The sequence below is a fragment of the Rutilus rutilus genome (assembly GCF_951802725.1).
Source record: "Rutilus rutilus genome assembly, chromosome: 1".
NCBI lineage: Eukaryota > Metazoa > Chordata > Actinopteri > Cypriniformes > Leuciscidae > Rutilus > Rutilus rutilus.
In genome coordinates, this window is record NC_140209.1 from 1,891,630 (window position 1) to 1,906,381 (window position 14,752).

General features: G+C 37.7%; 1 protein-coding gene across 1 annotated transcript in view; it reads left to right on the plus strand.

The window, feature by feature from the left end:
• Positions 1–14,752, plus strand: part of LOC311301636 (uncharacterized protein) — a 170,530-nt gene that overhangs the window by 132,771 nt on the left and 23,007 nt on the right. The gene's annotated exons all lie outside the window — the stretch shown is intronic.

Here is a 14,752-nt window from a genome sequence, read left to right on the forward strand (position 1 = left end):
TGTGAATCTGAACGCGACGAGAAGAAAAGACACTAACGTGATAGGATCTGAACTAAATCTTTTTCTTTGAGAAAATACTTTTTTTGTCTCATATTTATATTTCTCCTTGGTGAGTACCAGTTTCTTCATAAGAGATGTGTTTAGGTAATGTGAGTGTCTGAAAAATTGCTGCTGTGATCCTGAATCCTGTCCTGGCTGTGGACTCTTATCCCGGGTTTGGACTGGCGAGCCATCCCATCGTTTCGTACCTGGAAACAGAGGAAAAGGAGTTGTGAGAAAAGGAGTTTTCTGATTGGGTAGGACAGAACTGCATACATTGAGTTTTTCAAGTTTTCCAGGATTTCCCTGAAGACAAAATTAAGTCTCATTGTCTTTGTGACCACATTTAAGCCTTACTTTACCCTTTGTCTCCATCGTGTGGCCAGAATATGTAACTAACGTGCAGTTTGACTTCTTCAGAGGTGTTACTCACCAAGGAGAAATATATATTTTGTTTTCATTATATATGTTACCACTAGGGTCAATTATAGCCAGGCACAACCTATTTTTTCACTGTTATGCAGATGATCTGCAAATCTATCTGCCACTGAAGCCTGGTGATGTACAAGGTACCTTAGTTGACTGCATTGAGGACATTAAGCAGTGGTTTGGCCAAAATTTTATGCACTTAAATGAGAATAAAACTGAATATATTGTGTTTGGAGAATCTGTGTCTAACGGATTTGGTACCTGGCCTTCAACTACCAGGCAGGCGGTAAGGAACTTAGGAGTGATTTTTGATAGTTCTTTTAAATTCAACAAACAGATTGACAATGTTGTCAAGTTGAGCTTTTTTCACCTGCGCCTTCTGGCAAAGGTAAAATCCTTTTTAAACCGTCATGACCTTGAGAAGGCTATTCACGCTCTAATTAGCTCCAGACTGGATTACTGCAATGCCTTGTATATTGGTGTCTCCCAGTCCTCTGTTGGCCGTCTTCAACTTGTCCAAAATGCAGCTGCCCGTCTGTTAACGAGCACTAAAAAATGAGAGCACATAACTCCGATTCTTTATTCCCTCCATTGGCTCCCGGTATATTATAGAATTCATTATAAAATTGTATTGTTTGTTTTTAAAGCGCTTAACGGCCTTGCCCCATCTTACATATCAGACATGCTGACCATTCGCAATTACGGTAGGACTTTGAGGTCGTCTAATCAACTTATGTTGGAAGTGCCCAGGTCAAAACTTAAACACTGGGGAGACCGCGCTTTTTCAGTTTCTGGACCTAAGCTCTGGAATAAACTCCCCAGTGAGATGCGTATCGTTACTGATCTGGGCCTTTTTAAATCAAGACTTAAAACGCATCTTGTTAAAATGGCTTTTTAGTACCCAGTAGTGTGGCTGCACTTTTATATTTTTATTTTTTACTTTACTTTTTATTTTCTCATTTATTATTGTACTTGTTTTTTGGTGTGTTGTTTTAAATTGTTGTTTAATTTGTTGTAAAGCACCTTGGTTCACCTACCGGTCGATGTAAGGTGCTATATAAATAAAGTACATTACATTACATTACATTACATTTTCTTGTTAGAGGTTTTCTCCAAGTCTTTAAAGGACAACACGTTCCTCTCTGCTCCTGTGTCTAGCTTAAAGGTAAGTATGCAGTTGTTTATTCTGAATTCTTGAGTCCATTTCTTGTTCTCACTTTCCATGGTAGAGACTGTATTCATTAGGGATGGGCATTCGATTAAATTTTCTTAGTCGATCGACTATCGATTAATCATTAATATTTTTATATTGAAATTCATTATTTCTTTAACTTTTTATAAATTAAAAATGCAATGAAAATACAAAAATACAGTTTGTTTGTCCTCGATGAGATCTTTATTACAAGAAGATCAACTTGTGGCAGTGAAACTGGACATTCGGTAGACTTGAAGATATGCCCTGCGGTGCTCTAAAACAGCGGATCCTGCAGCTGCGAGCCGGCGTTCTTAAACAGAGACCCATGGCCACTTCATCCGTTTTCTGTGATCGGATAGCTATCCGATCGTGAAAAGACCAAATGTAAATGCCCTCCGAAACGCATTCGAGACGGATTTAAATCCGATCGCTCAAACCACTTCAGGAGGAGATCTGAGACGCATTCCAGACGAAACTGGACAAGAGTAAATGCATCTGGTTGTTGAAACCACATAGGCATATGTAAATTTGACTTATCCCAAAAATGCTAAGAAATAAATGTGTGAGAGCGTGTTATAGGCTATATGTCATGTTATAGCCAGATATGACGACGCTACTTCAACACGCATAGATGAGCATCTATTCATCAAGCCAACGTGCAAACTATCGCAAATCAAAGTGAAAGTCATTCATCAACACACAATCATCTTCATTAAAAGTAAAGAACCGAAATGATCTTACCAGGACTGTTAACGCAATATCTTGTTGCGGTCTTTGATTTAGAAATTTTCGCTGATGATCAATAAAATGCAGCTCATATCAGTTGCTTTCGGTGACGTGCAACAATTTAAATATGCATATAGCGCGGGAATTCAAGATCGGATTTATATCCGTTTTGCAAAAACACATTTATGTGACCAGGTGTAAATGGAATCGTTTTGATAATTCAGATAGCTATCCGATCTGAGAAAATGCATGAAGTTCCCATAGAACTTCTGCACCAGTCTACTGATTTCTGTTGAGAAAGATAAGCATGTTGACATGATCTGGGATCAGACGCGACCGCAACCTGGTGACAGCCAGTCCAGCCGCCGAAAACACCCGCTCTGAGGGGACTGACGTTGCCGGGATGCACAGGTACCTCCGCGCTAAAATGAATTCCATTGCTTCAAGACTCACACTACGCAACGCAACCTGCATTAGTTTAATCGATAACAAATAAACGTGATCGACGAAATTCTTAACGATCAATTATCGATCGTCGATTAATCATGCCCATCCCTAGTATTCATTTGTGTCAGCCATTTGCTAGCTGTTTGCTCACTTCGTTCAATTTCGATGGTACGTATAAACTGTTATGGCAATTTTTAAGTTTTCATTGATTTACAGTATTGATTTTCATTTACTTTCAGTAAGACATTGAAATGACTCTTTGTTGGACTGTACATGGTCTGCCAACATATGACTAATGTGTGTGTGTGTTTTTTCGTTTAAACACTGGGAAACGGGTGAGACGTCAGGAGGAGGCAGATTGAAAAGGTGCCTATGTCCCCTAGGGTCAGAGGCCGTCCAATTTAGAACTTCTGAGTTTGTAAGAATAAACTCAGCAGGATTAGATCACTAGCAGAGAAACCTTCCCTTGTTTAGATAAGGGCCTGTAAGCAGAAGACCTTGAAAGCAGTATAAAGACTCCTCTGCCCTCCCTTCCTCGTCGCACTTGTTTCACAGACTGTACTTTTGACTTCTGTGTGGCAACTGGGCCTTCTTGCAAGAATAAACTACTTTTTAATGATCATTTGAATTTCAGAGTGTCTCTTACGCAGTGATTGATTGTTTAATGAATATTTTTGCCACAACAATTGGTGTCAGAAGTGGGATTCCTTGGATGTGCCCTTCGGACCCGAGAGCGGACGGTGAATTGGCCTCCTGGACTCAGAGTCACAGCCCTACCCCGAACAGTTTTGAGGGATGAGGGGCCGTTCCGCCGGGGTCCGGAGGAAGCAACCACTGGAATTAAGAAAACGAACCGTGGCAACAAAACATCTCTGGTAAGAGACAGCTAAATTATTTTCTTTTTGGGGGTTCAAAAATGATGAGTGAACGTGAACCATGTCTGGCTGAATTTGCTTTGGGTACGAGCGAGAGGTGATTCAGGGGAATCACAATTTTTTTGGGGTAAGGGCTGAGGAATTCGGATCAGTTTCTACCTCACTTAGCTCGTTGGTGGACGGAAGGGCCACAGGTGATACAGGGGAATCACAGATTCAGGAGAATCACAGGTGCTGGTTAATTAGTTTTGCTCAAAGTCTCTGTAACCCAAAGAAATCTTGCAAAGGTGGACGGAAGAGCCACGCCAGATTAATTAGGTGAATCAGAATCAATCGAGCGCTGGAAGGTGCTCATGAGAAGATTTTGAGTAAAACATAATTACAAAAGCACGGCATATTTGCCGAAACCCGACCGGTTTTGGGTGAGATAAAATCGGGTCTGTTGAAGACGTTTGACAGATACTAAGACACGTGTCGAAAGAGTAAAATCCAGAAGGGAAATTCAGCCAAAAATGGGGTCATCTAACAGTAAATGCGACCGGTTTTGTACACCGGTTTACAGTCAAATGAAGAAAAATTATGCGAAAGTTGATTAAGTACCATGATTTTCCCTAAAGAGGGAACTTTAAGTGTCACTAGGCTGACAGCGGTGAGAGACTCGATGGAAGAGGGAAGTGAAAAACAAAAGGTTGTTGTGTGAGAGACGTGTGGATTGTAAGCAAACAATCGTGTACTGGTTAGATGAGGTAGAGCGAAAAGAAGGGAAAATGATGCAGAAGGAACTGGCATGTAGGGAAAGTTGAGAAGAAATGTATGCAAAATGTATAGTATAAAATAAAATTTCTGATAGAATTTATGGAACTATTTATGAACGCCTGTTAAGTCAAATTAAGTGATTTAAAATAAGGAATGAAGTTTTTATTAAGCAGAATGGGGAACAATTATATTTTACTGGTAAAATAGTGATGTCTAGAGAATTTTCATAACAAGAGTTGAAGGAGCAAGCAGCTATATGGCTGTCTTAAGGGTTGAGATATAAGTAATGATATTTTGTTTTTTGTGAAACAGCAGAGATAAGTGGGACTGAGAAAAGGGGGATTTTCAGACTAACCATTTGATAGTGGAATACTGTTTCCAACCAGTGCTAATGAAATTGATGGCATTTAGTACAAATTTTATACTTTATGAGGAGTCCTGAAACAAACAGTGAAACAGAAGAGAGCAAACGCTGTAAGCAGCTGTGCTCTGAAGCTCAGACTTCAAGAAATGTGAAAGTAACAGAAATTTCTGGTTTTAATGTGGGTTTGAAAGTAGATCAGTGTTTAAATGACGATATCAAAGTTTTCGTCTGAGAAAGAATAAGAGATAAAAACAAGGTCAAAATATTGAAGTCTTAAGGGAATCCTTTTGAAGGAAAGATCTATAATAATATTTTTCATAAATGAATTGATGAATACAGGTTGATGTAAAATTACAGATAATGCCAAAAAATATGAGTTGCAAAATATATAAAAGTAACTAAGGGATGATTGTGTGTTAATGAAACACTTTTAGAAAAGGTTTAGATTATATTGAGAGACTAGTCTCATAAATGATTTACAATGATAACTGCAAAAGATGCATCACAAGCGGAGAGTGCTAGCCTCCTCAAAGTTAGTGTGAATCCTACAACGGGAACTTGACAACTAAAATTGAGATGAAATGTGATCAAATAAGTAAAAGCAGTATTACTGGATTAATAGTTGCTAAATGTAAAATGTGTAGAAAGGCATCTGATTAAACAAACAGCTTGTTAATGTTTTGAACGTGGAGGAATAGTTGACCATGAAAGAACTAAGAGCTGATGTTTTGCTTTCAAAAGATAAGCTTGTGATTGGCTGAAACAGTTTGCTTATCTGAATCTGGTGTGTGCTGTGGCTGAGACGTCCAGTGCGACAGAGACACGATCTGAGTGGAAATTTGTAATGTCTAAATTCCATGATGTGGGCAAAAGACAAATATAAAAATTATGTTTATTTGAAAACGCATGTAATTTCTGGCAAAGATGCCTTACGCTGGGCTAGAGTTATAAGATGGTAGATAAAGTTTGATTTTAGAAGTTTATGAGAGTGCACTGTACCAGTCCTGAATGCCTCAGAGTCTCTCTCATTCAAAGTCAGCTAAAGGCTGTTATCTGAGCCTGTGTCATAAGTGATAATAAGCTATTTATAGTAAAGCACAGTGTTTCAGTTGAGAAAACTGAATGACTTTAAAGAAGTTTTTAAAAATAATAATGACCTTAAATGATAGAAGGTTACGTTTTGACTAGTTTATTTTAGGCCCAGTAACTTCTTTGTCTGATCTTAGCTTCCACCATGATACAGGGCCGATGGATCCGGCTACAGATGTAGATGTACACTGAATGGACGGTTGATCTAAATTCACCGAGTATAATCTCAGCAGTGCTAGGTTGCTGATTTTAAGATGTTTAACAGATTTAAGTGATTAAATACTGCTGTTATTAACCTGTCTCCCTGTGTTAACACTATTAGGCAGTCCAGAGGGCTCTGGTGACTCTTGAATGTGACTTTCCTGAGCTCCAGAAACAGCTGAGTTCTGTTGAAGAAAACTGATTGCGTGATGATGAAAAAAAGAAAATGAAAATAACCGCGATGACCAGTATGCATGAGGTGTATATCCGATGACGGGTAAGATTCTCCAAAGGCTTTAAAAGGATGGACGCCCAAAGCAGGATTGCATCGCTGCTGGGCGCTTTGCCAAATAGAGAAGGCAGGTGTTTTATATGTGAGAAAGGTATGAGAGTCGAACGCTGAAAGACTGCACTAGCCACCAGCATCAGCAGGTCACTGAGAGGGGAGATGCTGTGCCGACGAGTCATGGCAGTCTGACCCGCAAAATGTGAGTTCCTCTATACCACTCACCAGAAAACCGCGTTTCCATCACTGCAACGATGCCAGGGGACACACCCTGATGGAGATTAAAGATAAAGAGCTAACGGGAATGGGCTTTCAAGAGCCAGCTGAGACCATGAGGTGATTGTCATTATTTGTTGTGGAGACAGTAACAAAACTTAATTTATGTCAGGAACATGATGCTGGTTGCCTTATGGGCAAGGGAAAATTATAGAAGTGTTGATATTGAAATAATATGCCTGTAAGAAAGTTTTAACTCCTGAAGGTCATTAGACATGTTGGTGGTTAAAGATGAAGACAGCTTTTGTAGATTCAAGAAAAAGTCTGGATAAAAGTTAATGGTCAAAGGTTATTGTAATGAATTTATTATTATGTTTTGTCTAAATTACAGTCTTAGGAGGCTGTTGAAAAGATTATTTGTGAATAGTGAGAGAGACTGAACGTGGAGGAAGGGTACTCTGTCTGTCTTTCTGTTATCGGCCTGCTAAAGCAAGCTGAAGCAAAATAATGATAATGAACCAAAACAACCCAGCTGACTTTTCTAAGAGAAAATGAATAATGAACAAACGTGCTTTGAAACTGGTAAAGAGACCATGTAAAATTAGATAAAAGCTACAGGAAAATGAGAAGTTTAAAATCTTACTTAAAATTTAAATATGTTTAGAGAAAACACCAAATATATGAATATGAGAATATGAGCGGTTCATAGTCAGGTATGCATGTACAGGTATGTGTGTGTTTGATGGTGACAGCATTGTATGTTTTGTGAGAGTTAATTGATGTTTGGTATGTGTTAGTTTAGAGCAGCTATTCCATCTGAATAGTGTGTATATGGTGTCATTAACCTCTGGAATGAGAGTTTTATCATTACAGATGGGTTAAGGCAAATTACAAAATTTAAAGAAAATCTGATGAAAAGATAATACAGAACACGGGGCAAGTTTTAAGTTGATTAGCCATCAAGCTCTGTCTGGCAGTAATTAATTTTGTCATTTGTGGTGTTGATTTGAATTACTTTCTGGATCAGTTTAAGTATTTATGTGAATTGGAATCGTTGTAGATCGTCGTCCATCGTGGGTTGATATAAACGAAAATGTTATAGATTTGATGGCAACAACAAAGTGACACATTGGCTAAGTCAATATCAAATTTTCCAGATAGCTCCTAACATTTATGATTATTGTGAAAAAAGGAGGAGAATGTTGTTTGACTGATACTGACCAAGTCTGTACACCACGACCTGATCTGATACAAACAATTGATGACTTTGACATTGGAAAATGTTTGTTGATGACTGACTTAAGAGACCAAAAAACAGGCCTGAAAAGCAGTGAGACTCAGGGCCAGTGCCCTTCAAATTATTAGATAAGAAGAACTGATTGTGGCTTACGTAATGTTTTGTTTCAGAGGCAGAGAAAGATGTCTGGGGGGAAATTTGGCTGAAGGACAACGTTTGGGTTAGTTTACCCAAACACCATTGTTAAATTGATGCACGAGTTGTGCATCATGCATCAAAAGGGGGATGGTAACAATTGCCATACCAAGGGGTTCAAATTTGATGAATGCAATCGCACAGGTGGGACGATAAATGCTGGGAGGACACAGGGTTTAACTGGGTAAAAGCCCTGCAAGAAGTCGTTCTTCTCCCTAACAAAATTGCTGTCTGTAAGTGTGCTAAAAACAAGGACCGTTTCAACAGGGAACGCCAGGGCAGATGCGGCAGCGAAGGCCGCGGCAGCACAGCAGACAAAAGAAACTACGTACTTTACTATCTGACAATAACCTCGACATTTGTTTTTCTTTACAGAGCATGCAGACTTTTGATACAGGGCAGAATGTGCCCATAATGGCTATGGATGAATTTGGCTAACTATTCTGGCCTGGGTTATTAGTGTGGCAGAAAGTAACAGTGCCACACCTTGTGCAGCACATAACTTAAAATTTTCCCTTTGCAGAATGTCAGGATGGATTGTGTCGAACAGAACTGATTCTGTTCCAAATGTATAAATAATTTGTTTTGTTTTGTTGACATGAGCAAAGTTGATTCCACAGGTCACACCAAAAGGGACGACCGGCTAGACAAGCGGTCAATAACAAAATAGCTAGGGTCTGCATTCACAGGTGACAGCGGGCAGGAAATGGTTCATTCCAGTGGAGGTGTGGTCGGGATCTAAGGAAAGATCTTGTGAAGACGGAACGTCCATGGGGCAACGAGATGGTCAACACACCTGGAGGAGGATGTGGATCAACTAATGGTTTAGGTTTAGCAGAATAATTTGTTTTGTGACGGTTGTTGATGATTTTATTTGGTTGAATCAAACTAGGGCTTAGTATTGAGATAAATCTAATGATTGTATGTGTTATTCTGATAATTTTGTTATTCATGGGTGAATATGAGTCTGTTCAATTGGCGAAAATGACAGCCTATCCAAAGGATGAACAAAAATTAGGCAGATGATACAAGTAACAGAAGCTACAGTAACATGTGGTAAATTGGGGGGTGTTTTTCAATTTCTTATTTTCTGACTTTCTAAATTCTTTCTTTCTAAGGACGATGATAATGTGTAAAGAGGGTTAAAAACAGTAGCCATCCGTGTCACGAGGTGGCGTACAAGGACAGAGTTTGAAATGAGGGACTTTTATTTTACTTTTATCTTTTCCTAATGATGTTTTTCTTTCTAAATATAATCTATACTATTTCTTGTTTATATTGAGGTGACTGAGGGTCCGACCTTGTGTTGGGGGTGCGATAACAGTGCTTATCCACCTAGCCCGGCTTTATATAAACCTTTACTTGCTTGCTATAAAATTAAGGGCCTATCCTTACAGAACAGCCTAAGCTTATTTCATTTTTAATCCTTTCTTTTCCTACAAGTTTAAAGAAGAGTGATCAGTCATATGAAAATCAGAGAGTTGCAGTATTAGTATTATTATTTTTATTATTGATTGATCAGTATTAGTATTATTATTTTTATTATTGATTGATCAGTTATCAATAAATGATAAAAAGGGGGAAATGTTATGGCAATTTTTAAGTTTTCATTGATTTACAGTATTGATTTTCATTTACTTTCAGTAAGACATTGAAATGACTCTTTGTTGGACTGTACATGGTCTGCCAACATATGACTAATGTGTGTGTGTGTTTTTTCGTTTAAACACTGGGAAACGGGTGAGACGTCAGGAGGAGGCAGATTGAAAAGGTGCCTATGTCCCCTAGGGTCAGAGGCCGTCCAATTTAGAACTTCTGAGTTTGTAAGAATAAACTCAGCAGGATTAGATCACTAGCAGAGAAACCTTCCCTTGTTTAGATAAGGGCCTGTAAGCAGAAGACCTTGAAAGCAGTATAAAGACTCCTCTGCCCTCCCTTCCTCGTCGCACTTGTTTCACAGACTGTACTTTTGACTTCTGTGTGGCAACTGGGCCTTCTTGCAAGAATAAACTACTTTTTAATGATCATTTGAATTTCAGAGTGTCTCTTACGCAGTGATTGATTGTTTAATGAATATTTTTGCCACAACAAAACAATTCAGCATCTTCTTGTTCAATCTCATGGACTTTTTTCTACAATCTTCTAGGTTTGCCTTTGTGTTGTGGTGTTTTGCACATGCGGCTAAAACGGTTCCTCCGCGAGCACTCATTACACATTTTGCCATAAGCCGGACACTTCCTTGGCTCATGTACGTCACCACACCTCGTGCACTCGTCCTTCTCTGTCCCCGTGTGCTTGACATTCGCCTGTCTGACAGTGGACTTTGTTTTCGTGATGTTGTTCACAGCCTCTTCTGCTTCTTCATGCAGCACTTTCATAATATGGCTTTGTGTTATTTCATTGGCACGACAGATATCCACTGCCTTTGCTAGGGTCAAACCCGTTTCCCTGAGAAGCCTAGCTCTCACGGTGTCATTGTTAACACCACAGACAATGCAACCTTTACTCAAGTCACCAGTTAATCGTCCACATTCACAGTCTTTCGTCTTATTCTTCAAGTGAGTCGCGTATGCATCAGTGGTTTGGTTCATGGTTTTCCTCTGACTCCATGTGATGTTTGTGGACTGTGTATTTTAATAATTCTCTGAGATTAATGCCACTAACTGTTTTACTCAACTTTTTTATTCACTATTACTTTATTTACAAATTACTTGATTTACAATGTTAGATTTGAAGCAATGTTTACAGGAAACTATAACATCCTGTTTTGTGGCATCAACATATTTTTACGTATTATTAGACAAAAATAGACAAAATTAAGTTTTTTTTCTCTTCATGGACTGAACTGCGTTAACTTTCCTACTCATTAATTTTAATTTTAATAGTTCAAGACATTGAACTTGAAATTGAGAAACTGAGGTTGAATTTCAGAAATTGGTATTGGAAAATTTTGACTCTGTGTTTATCATTTATTCGAAATACTGTGTGTTACTGTTATCTGTTTGTTTTTCTTTCATTCTTTCTATTTTAAAAGATGCAATTCATGTAAAAGAACAAACAAATAGAAAAACACACTTACCTTTTCATTAATTAGCTGCAGTCCAGTGGTCTGAGTGGTTAATTGTTTTTATTCTTTTCTTACGATCGTCTTTGCTAATTTTTGCTTCAGTGAGTCGATCCAAATCTTCTGATTCTGGTCCATAGTTTTGCTTTTATAGTGAGCTAGTAACTGAGACGAGTGCTACCCGCCGTGTGCTACATTTATCATTTACTTACACTTCAGATCTGATGAACCACTGACAACTCCTGAACAACTGGTGTGTAAATAATGCAATACTTCATTTAGAAATGATAAATTGATCATTAATAAAGTATGAAAATACAATTATTAAACACTATATATATGCTTATTAAATCAAGAACAAAGCATTTATAGCTGTATTTATAAACTGCTTATTAATGTCTATTAATGCTTTATAAATGATGAATTAACTGTTTACTAATGCTCAGCTAATGATTAAAAGCGTGCAGTTATTATAAACGTTACCTGTGTTTCTTAGTGATTCAAAACCTATTCATCATTAAAAGACAAAGAAAATTGCGTATCAATTTCTTATGTGGTTTTGTTTTCCTTTATTCTCTCTTTGTAGTGTGTGACGGCTGGCTTTTATTTAGCAATCCGGGATGATATAATATATTTCTATGGCAGGAATAAACCTGTCTGGAGCCCGAATATTACTGATGGATTGTTTGTATAGATATATATTTTTCTTGAGGCTTTGTGACTGAGAATCAGCATCAGACTGAGGGCGGCTGTATCTCGAAGCATCACTGTAGTCTAGCGGTTAGGACTCCGCCTTATCACATGGGCAGCCCGGCTTGAATTTGTCTCAGAAAGTGTTTTGTTTGTTTAAATTGTATTGTTGGGCGGCCATTACACTGTCCAGTCCATATTAATCACTTTCACCCTCTTTTATCCAGTCTAAAGAACTCCATCATTCCCCTCTGTTCAACAGAAGCATTGCCCACTTACAACATTATGAAACAACAAAACTTCCAAGAACTCATTTATTTATTTATACCTGTGTATATGCGTGTATATGTTAATGTTTCACAACCCATCTAACAAATACTGAGGATTTGGAAGAGAGAAGAAAAAGAGAGAGAGATAGAGAAAGAGAGATGGCATTCACAGCTGATTTGTAATCAAAACGTCAAGATGCACTTACTTAGTTCCACATGAATTGCAAACAATCAACACGACTACTTATAAATATTAAAAAAACAACAACATACTTAAAATTCACACCTTAGCTACGACTGTCAGGAAAACGCCTGGCCACGCCTCCCTTCTTCTTATCTTTCTTCATCTTCCTCTTGGTTCATCGCATTTCATTATTCAGCGCTACAAGAACAGCACATGGTCAAATGGTGATATTGTTAACAACATTAATATATATATCATAGTTTTATCATCTGCATTTGCAGCATTTTTTTGTTTGTTTTTTTACTTTGTTACAAAAGATTTTTTTATAATTTAAAGTATTTAAAAAAAAAAAACTAATTTAATTATTTTGATGTGGTTCTTTACTTTCCAATATGGCTTTTTTGATAAAATCACATCAAATACATTAAAAATATATAAATACATTTTAATTACACAACTCAGTTTTCTGTATTATGTTATCTCGAGTAAATACAGTGATAAAACAAATAGTATTAGTACAAAAGACAACAATAGTACACACGACACTGTCGTCATTAACAGGAGCACTAGAGGGCGCTTGACTTTAAAACGTAACTATAGGTGGTAATAAGCTGTTATTACTGTAATAAGCACATACGACCTTCTCTATTAACCCTTCACTGCCCCACAAAGAAAAAGGCATTTGAAAAGAATTTGTTCGCATTTCTTATCTACTTATGTCGCTAGTAACCACTGTTGAAAACTTTTATTCCTTCATCGAAGCAAGAACCAGGAGACGTTTGGGATCTCGTTCAAGTAGAAGTTATTCTTTATTGAGCGTGCTGCAGGTCTTCCAAACAGTCTAACTCAAACATTATACCTTGTAGGCTATATACCTTCCAAGAGGGAGGGACTTACATTGAGGTTGAACAAAGCATGCAAATGAAGTAGGAACACACCCTACTCTGAGAGCGCTACCAGTTTTAATTGAATATGCGTAACTATTCAAATGCTGATATTGGCCAGGAACTCCGGTTCTACGAGCCATCACAGAGCCATTAAAGACAAACGGTGAAAGTCTCACCTAAAGCTAATCCAATCAGCATAAAACAGGTCTGGCAGAAACTGTTGGTACCATTATCCTAACCTAACCTTAAAATGCTAACTTCAATGTACTCAACTTTTACTGTTGCAAACTAAATTAAACATTGAATAAATTTGTAATCCAACACCACAATCAATGTCTTTTTTTACAACACATCCCATAATTTAGAAAAATATCGGCCTCTACCAAATGGTCGAGATGGCACTACAGGTAAAATAAATTGTATACACATTTTCATATGAACTATAATACAAATTTATTAAAAAACATAATCAAAATAAAATATTTGTTGTATATTGAATCTTCTTTATTTATTGAAGTATGCCATTAATGCAAGGGAAATTATGTGTTTTCTTGTTTTTTAACAATAATTAACACACAAACATAAATAAAAAATAAATAACACAAATAACTAAGAGTAACAAAACCAAAGACATTACATTCTTTCTGCATTCCAAAACTAAAAAAAAAAAAAAAAGCAAAAGATAGTAAAACTACTAGCCTAGCTAATAAAGTTAGCTAAAAACATTATTAAAGGGCACCTATTATGCAAAATTCACTTTTACATGGTGTTTGAACATAAATGTGTGTTGGCAGTGTGTGTACACAACCACCCTATAATGATAAAAATCCACCCAGTGTTTTTTTTATAATCCCCATAAATCATAAGCAGTGTCTCAGAACGAGTTGTTCTAAGATTTGGGGCAATGTGACGTCACTTTGCACAGGTCCCGCCCACGACGGTTGATTGACACTGCAGTTCGAGCATAGCCCCGCCCTGAGTGAGATGGACACAGTCCGCCAGTGTTTCGATGCTTGAGCAGCAGTAGACAGGAGTCTCCTAAGCGATTGGGGTGTCAGCACCCACTGAAAAGGTGTGTATATATTTGTTTACTGTTAGTTGTAACGAGTGTTTTGTGTACTTCGCTGTGTATGTTGATGATAATGAAAGGGAGAGAGAGAGAGAGTTTATGGATAAGACTTTAATGCTCACTTCTTATACTGTGTTTATTCAGCTCTTACAGTGATTCTCTGGAGTAAAACTAAGGCTTCATCTTTTGTGTGATGTACAATAAACTTCACTGAACTCATCAGTATATTTTGTTCATCATTCGGACGGGGTCTGCTACAGCAGGCTTGTATTAATAGTGGATAAAAGCAGATGACAAATAAGTTATAACCATAATTAAACTTAAATATACCTGTTCTATCTCCATACAGCATATATTCTCTGGCTCTGTGGGCATTACTGTCCGACTCCGAGTCGAAATGAACAGCGTTACTGAGAGTTTCTGTTCTGATATTATCAGATGAGATTGTCTGGCTCTGAGAGCGAGCTCGTGAAGCTCCGCCCCCTGTGCCGTGCAGCAGCAGTTCATTTGCATTTAATTTTTTTTAGCAATGAA